This window comes from Acomys russatus, chromosome 5 (assembly GCF_903995435.1).
Source record: "Acomys russatus chromosome 5, mAcoRus1.1, whole genome shotgun sequence".
NCBI classification, from domain to species: domain Eukaryota; kingdom Metazoa; phylum Chordata; class Mammalia; order Rodentia; family Muridae; genus Acomys; species Acomys russatus.
Window position 1 is genome coordinate 37,431,254 of NC_067141.1, and position 7,622 is coordinate 37,438,875.

Consider the following 7,622-nt stretch of genomic DNA (forward strand, 5'->3'; position numbering starts at 1 on the left):
GGGAAGAGGTCCCTCTCAGTCATGGACCTAGGGGAGGAGAATAGAATGGGTATGGGAGGGAGGGAAGAAAGGGAGGATACAAGTGATAGGATAACAATTGAGTTGTAATCTGAATAAATTAATTAATAAAAAAATCTCACGATAATGGCTGAAAATGTATTCCCTGCTTATCTTGTCAGTTGGAACATTTCATCATTTGTTTTCATTCTATCCAGACTTCTTATTTATGAAAAATTTTAAAAATAGTACAGTCAGGACCCCTTGACACTCTTTCTCCCTCCCTTTCTCCTCCCTCCCTTTCTCCCTCCACTCTCCAATATTGTTAAGACATTATCGGGCTGGAGAGATGGCTCAGAGGTTAAGAGCACTGTCTGTTCTTCCAAAGGTCACAAGTTCAATTCCCAGCAACCACATGGTGCCCCACAACCATCTATAATGAGATCTAGTGTCTCCTTCTGGTGTGAAGGCTCACATGCAGGGGCAAAAAAAAAAAAAAAAAAACGATATAAATAATAAATAAACATTATTTTTAAAAAAGACATTATAAACGTCTGTAGCTGTGTCACACACAAACAGATGCACCTTCTTTTGCTAAGCCTTCTGTATTTTCAACTTCATTTTGATTCTTTTCTTTGATAGAAATTTGTCTACGCATCTTCTATTTGTTTTCCTTTGGATAATTTTCTTTTGCATTCATCAATTCATGGAAGAGTTACATACCATGTTGAGCCATTCTTAGCTTGGCACTGTAGGGTTTTAGCACAAGGAAGCCCTCAACCTTGGGCAGACTGAGACAGGTGGCCACTGTGGCTGTATCTCTGTCCTTAAGCTATTGCTTTATGTGTATTAGAACCTGACAACAAAGGGAACAAGTGTTGCTTGGTTAGGAAGAAGAATGAAGCTGTTAATTGCCCTCTCATAGGTGTATCTGAACAACAGCACCATATTCTGAGAAATATGTTAAACCATTTGCTCTTTTCTCTCTTTCCTTCTTTCCTTTTCTTTCTTCTTCTTCTTCTTTTTTTTTTTTTTTTTTTTTTTTTTCTATTTTGATTTTTTTGAGACAGGGTTTCTCTGTGTAGCCCTGGCTGTCCTGGACTCACTTTGTAGACCAGGCTGGCCTCGAACTCACAGAGATCCGCTTGCTTGCCAGAGCACTGGGATTACAGGCATGTGCCACAACACCCAACACTTAAATCATTTCCTGTGTGACCATCAGCCAGAGTTTATAGAAACTGGGACAGTCCAGTTAATCAGGAGAAACCTGAGGGGTAGGACGGCCACGCTGCACAGTACCAGGAGACTTTCTTTTTTCACAAATGGAAAGATGCTGATAATTGCTTGGTAATTACATGAACCATAGACAGAGTAGCCGAGCTCCATTTTTAAGCGGCGAGTTCTGTGCGTCACAGTGGATGCTTCATGCTCCGTGCAACTAGCACATAGTAGGCCTGCTCACAGATCACAAACAAGGGAGATGTGCAGGGCATTGCAATTCTCTTGGGACATCACTAGATAACAAGTGTGTTTCAGATCCATCCCCATGTCACAGGACCACTGATCATAGTGTTGGAGATATATGACTGGGCTGGACCCATGTCTGCTTTGAAGCTGAGGCAGAAGCCTCATGAAATAGATAGGGTTTGTTGATTGAACCTTGAGACTTTCCAAGTTTTCTTTTAAATTTTTTTATGAGGACAGGACATACTCTCTAGTATGGAGATGGAGATTTCTTTATTTCAAGCACATAATCTGCTCTTGTTTATATCTTCCCTTTTTGTTTGTTTTTGTTTTTTTGAGACAGGGTCTCTCTGTGTTAGCCTTGGCTGTCCTAGATTCGCTTTGTAGACAAGGCTGGCCTCGAACTCACAGCGATCCACCTGCCTCTGTCTCTCAAGTGCTGGGATAAAAGGCGTGTGCCACCACCGCCTGGCCACATGTTTTTATTGGTTATTTCCCCCTCTTTCTTTCATCTCCAGAACCTCAGCTCTGAGTCCTCACTTTGTGTCTCTGTGCTTCCTTCTGAGCTTGTGTTTTGCTCTCTCAATGTTGTCCCATGGGGTGTTTCCTCAATCAGATAAGAGGCCTCAAGAGAGCCTACCATTAGCAATCAGCCCCGTTATCTTCTCCTACGCCCACATTGTGACAGTGTAGCAAGTGTTGGCCCTGAACCAGGCATGGTGCAAATGTTATCAGAGAGGTTATTGTGCCATTCACTAAAGCACCAGGATGGAAGTTCCCTTGTGACCCCATTTTAAACAGAAGGAAACCAAAAATCAAAGATAGAGCCCCATTCAAATATCCACACCTCATGAGCAGCACGCCAGGTATTTAAACCCGATCCTCTAAAAGCCATGCCTGAGAGTTTCCCTCCTACAGCACCTCACTTCTCCAAGGACTTGCTCCATCTCCCATTGCATTTCATTTATGCCCATTACAGCTTCCAAGAAGGAAGTATCAATGTGACTTAATTGACTTCTGATTAATTAAACCAAATGAGAGACTGAAAAACAGCAGCTTTTCTTTCTCTCTTGGTTACGATTTCTTTTTTGTTTTCAGCATGTGCTATCAGGGATGGGATGCAGGGCCTCACACTTGCTTGACAAGAGCTCTATGCTGAGCCTAGAAAGGGAGCCTGACCTGCTTAAGTTTTGTATGCATAATGTTTGTGAGGGAGTGCTGGCTTGTGAGCATGAGAGTGGAGATCAGGGCCTAGCTTAAGGAGTCCAATCTCTCCTACCATGTATTCTGGCAGTTGCACTCAGCTCACCAGGCTTGTGTGGCAAGTGTTTTTGTTTGTTTGTTTGTTTGTTTCTCTTTTTGTTTTGGGTTCCCCCCCCCCCTTTGTATGAGTTACTTTTCTTTTTCTGCAATAAAATACTCTGACGAAAGTTGCAGAATAAAGAGTTTATTTTAGCCTTACAATTCCAGAAGGGTCTGATCCATCCTGGTGGGGACGGCACAGCAGCAGGAGCAGGAAACTGAGTAAGTACATTTTCATCCACACAGGAAGCAGAGAGAACAGGAAGTGGGTCCAGGCTCTAAGGTCTCAAATGCAGAAGGCTCCAGGTCCTAAAGGTTCCATAACCTTCCCAAACAATGCCACTTGGAGACCAGGTATTCAAATCTGTGAGCCTATGAGGGGCACTTTTCATTCAAACCACCATACCCTTTGTCCTTGCTCAGTCATACGCCTACTTTTAATAATAAGCCTGTTGGGTCTAGAGTCACATAACAAATAAGAACAGAACATCACCAAAATCTAGTAAACCAGAAAGCAACTTTATTCACAGCAGGAGGAAGTTGAGCCACCTAGGACTACAGTCAGACTCAGAAGCAGGCTCTTCTAAAAGTGAGAATCTATGAGCAGATGTTCCTGAGTACTGGGCTTGCTCAGGATGTGAGCTTCTGGCATGACACAGGGTACATGCCTATATGTCTGATACCACAGGCACATGGGAACAGAGGTTGTAGATTCGCCTTTTTGTAATTGTAGTTGATAGCAGAGTGGAGTGGTGTGGGAGTGTAGGAATGCTTTGAGCACCAGGACGTGGGGGCATGGACACATTGGAAGTGTGCCAGGGATAGATCAGGGAGTGAAGTGCTATGGCAGGGGTTCTGATTGTGGGGGTGGGGTGGAGGCACAGATGGGGGCAGCATGGAGATGTTCAGCACCCTTCAAGCCATTTCAGATGGATGAAGAATAAAGAACATGAAAAATAACACGTAAAACCTCCAAATTAGGAGCAAGGGACAGGCTTTGACAGTAGGATTGACTGCCCATCTGTCCTTCACAATACTTTTGCCCTAGAAAAGGGATGCTAATGTCTTTCAAGGTTCTTGGGAGATCCCATATTCTCATATCACACTCTTCACGCCCTCCCGTGCATATCCCTTTCTCACTTCCGACAGAATCATTTTTGAGATTTCCAGAAGATTTTAAGACTATTCTTCCATAATTACAAATGGCTGACAAATACATTAAAGAAAAAAAAAGGTACAATTTTTTTTTTTTTTTTTTTTTTTTTTTTTTTTGAGACAGGGTCTCTCTGTGTAGCATTAGCTGTCCTGGACTTGCTTTGTAGTCCAGGCTGGCCTCGAACTCACAGTGATCCACCTGCCTCTGCCTCCCGAGTGCTGGGATTAAAGGCGTGTGCCACCACACCTGGCGTCAAAATTCTTAGCCATCAGGAAAATGCAAGTTAAAATTAGGACAGGCAAAATGGCTGTCATTATCAACAATAACAAAGAATGCTAGTTAAGATTCGGGGAGAAGGAGAAGACAAGTACACCATTAGTGAGATTATAAATTAATGTGCAACTATGGAAATCAGCATGGATATCAAAAATAAACAAACAAACAAAAAACTCTAAAACTAAAACTAGACCTACCATATGATGAAGTTACTCCATTCTTGGCATACAATGATGGGGTCTGTCAGCACACAGCAGGAATGACCACAAAGCAATAGAACCATATTTATTGTGAGTTGCTTCACTATAGCCAAGTTCTGGCATATGTACACAATGGAGTTTTACTCAGCTGAAAAGAAAGAAATTATGTCATTGGTGTGAAAATAAGTGTAACTGGAGATCATCAAGTTAAGTGAAATAAGCCAAATTCGAAAGACAAATATGATGTGTTTTCTCTCATGCCTGAATGTAAGTACACATGTATACATACATATATATGAAAATAGATTGGGGTGATTTGGAAAGAGAATGGGAGCCATAGAAGAGGAGGAAGGCGGGATCAGAGAGGGTGATGGGCGAATATGTGCAAAGTATGGATCTGGGTGCACTAAGACTTCATAAGGAGACTCATCATTTTTTTTTTTTTTTTTTTTTTTTTACAATTAATATCAGTAAGTTTTTAAAGAGTTTTCACTCTTGGTTTTCTTCTAAAGCCATAGAGCAAACAGTCAGCTGCCTGAGGACTAGGGGCCTGCTGGCATTGCTTCTTCCTAGAGGACACTTCCTTCCTGGTGACCCACACACACTCCTGCAGGGGCACTTGGTATGCTGGGCACGAAGGAGAAGTGTGCAGAGCACTCTGGTGTTCTCTGAACACGGCTTACGAAGAAACCACACTCCCAGGCTCACGACGTGAGCTAAGAACTCAGGGAGAATGGAAAGTGCTTGGCTTGATGACTTATGGAAAACTATAGCTTCCAATTTTAATGAGAAATCATTTTGAGCAACAATAATTGGATAGCTTAATGAACGTGCTAAGACTATTGTTTGGTTTTATTTGAAATGGCAGATGATTACCATAAACAGAATATTCAGGCCTCGTGATACTTCTCAGAGAACCACAAACATTTTAAGGTCAGGAAAAAAAACCTGAATGTATTATGTGATCGTTGTCTTTATTTGTCAACACAATTAGCACAATCCAGAGTCACTGGGGAAGAGATTCTAGGTGAAAGATTATCTATACGAAGTTAACCTGCAGGCATGCTTGGGAGTGGGCAATTGCCTTGGTTGCCTTGTGGAAAGACCCACCTAAATGTGGAAGAACCTTCTGGTAGTAGCCCAAATAAAAGGACTTGGAGACACTTTGAAGGGAAATGGAGGGGGGGGGGGAGTGTAAATCGGCAACTTATAATGTCTGATGACTGTCAGAATTGTGTAGCATCTCTAAAGCTGGTTTTCTGATCTTCAGGGAAAAAAAAAAAAAAAAAAAAAAAGAAATCAAAACTCAGCTTTTTGAAAAATAAACTGAAAAAAAAAAAAATTAAGAGCAAACAAAAAACAAAACAAACGAAAAAACTCCAGGCTTGCTGGTGCATGCCTGTAATCCCAGCACTCAGAGAGGGAGAGACAAGCAGATCTCTGTGAGTTTGGGGCCAGCCTAGTCTACAAGGAAGTGAGTCCAGGACAGCCAAGGCTACACAGAGAAACCCTGTCTCAAAAAGCCAAAATCAGAAAACAAAAAAATAAACAAGCAAACAAAACAAAACAGAAAAATAAACCGAATAGCAGTTTAGTTAGCATAAAATCCACATGAATATAGGAATTAATGAATATTCATTTGTTTTCCTCCCTTTTTATTCAAGCTTATGTTCAAGCTCATTTTTGTAGAATATCAGCTATGCCCCAGAACATTAGGAGACATGATGATAGTGATAAAAAAAACAAAAACAAAAACAAAAAACCAAAACACAAAAAAACAAAAACAAAAAAAACCAAACAAACAAACCACTGTGTCTAATGCTTGCCTTCAGGAGACAATGCATGATTGTTGACGCTGAATAATCACAGCAGTGACTTTGGTGACACGGGGAAGTAGAGAGAGAGAGATGTCCTAATCAAGGAACTTTTTGAAACTTCTTCCTCGGTGCAGAGAACAAAGACGAGGTTATCACTTCACATCTGGTAACATACTGGTTGCTGTTGTGTCACCGTGGCCAAGATAGCTGACAAAAACAGTTCAGGAGAGACAGTGTTTGGCTCATGATTTAGAGTGTCAGTCCATGGCAGGAAGGAGGGCCTCAGAGAGGTGTTCCATGATCCGGGGACTGTGAGGCTCTTCATATCAGGACAGACAGAAGCAGAGAGGTAGGGTCCAGGCCTTGAGAGGCCTACCTCTGGTGACTAACTGTACCAGTTAGGCCCAAATTCCTAAAGGAACCACAACCTCCTAAAGCGCTTCACCAGGTGGAGAACAATATGTAAAACATGAACTCATCAGACTAAAAGCATAACATCTAGAGAAACATATACCATACAAGATCTTTACCCCTTTGGACTTCTCTTCATTTTCGGGGCGGGGGGGTGGGGCGGGGGAAGAAATGTGTTTATTGTGCTTTTTCCCTTTGTCTTCCCGTATGTGCAGAAAGAACTCTTACTAATCCTCTCTGCTTATATGTACTTGAAAGAATAAACGACTTCTCTGAGGGTTGTGGCGATGTCTCAGTGATAGAGCTCTTGGCCAGCATGATCGAGGCCCTAGGCCCAATCCCAAATACTAAAACAAACAAAGAAACAAACACCATGGACATGGACACTAAACACCAAGGACACTAAATAGATGACACCAGCTTCAGGAGCAGTATAAAGCAAGGTCATGGCTGTGTGTCCATCTTCCCCTGACTGACTGCTCAGCCACCCAAACTGTCCAGCCAGCACTACAGTGTGGTCTTTGAAAGAATGCTGCACAGTGCAGACCTGAGAGTATGGCATGCAAGTAGTCCAAGGCATAAGCTGCCCAGCCAGGGAAAACTGCCTTTGCTGGAACCCTGGACCAACTTCCCAGACCCCAGGCCCCTTTCAAGAAATACTTGTGGTGATGCTGAGTTTCATCAGCACCCCTATTTATTGCTACCTGTTGGAATCACCAGAAAGCAAAATGGCTACCATCACACACAAAAATATAAAAAGTAAAATATTACTAGATTGGGAGATGAAGGAGGCTTGCAGCAAGAACTGTCCATGGGGGTGCTTCTCTCCCTACTGTGTACAGTTTTGTATAAAAATAATGACCTTCCAGTGCATAACAAGGGGGGGGGGGCAAAAGCTTCAGTACACCTGAATGTACTCCAGCTGAGGACTTGAGAAATTCTGTAATCTCTACATTGTCCTAAGTATCACAGGCACTACTTTGTGTCCATAATTACATA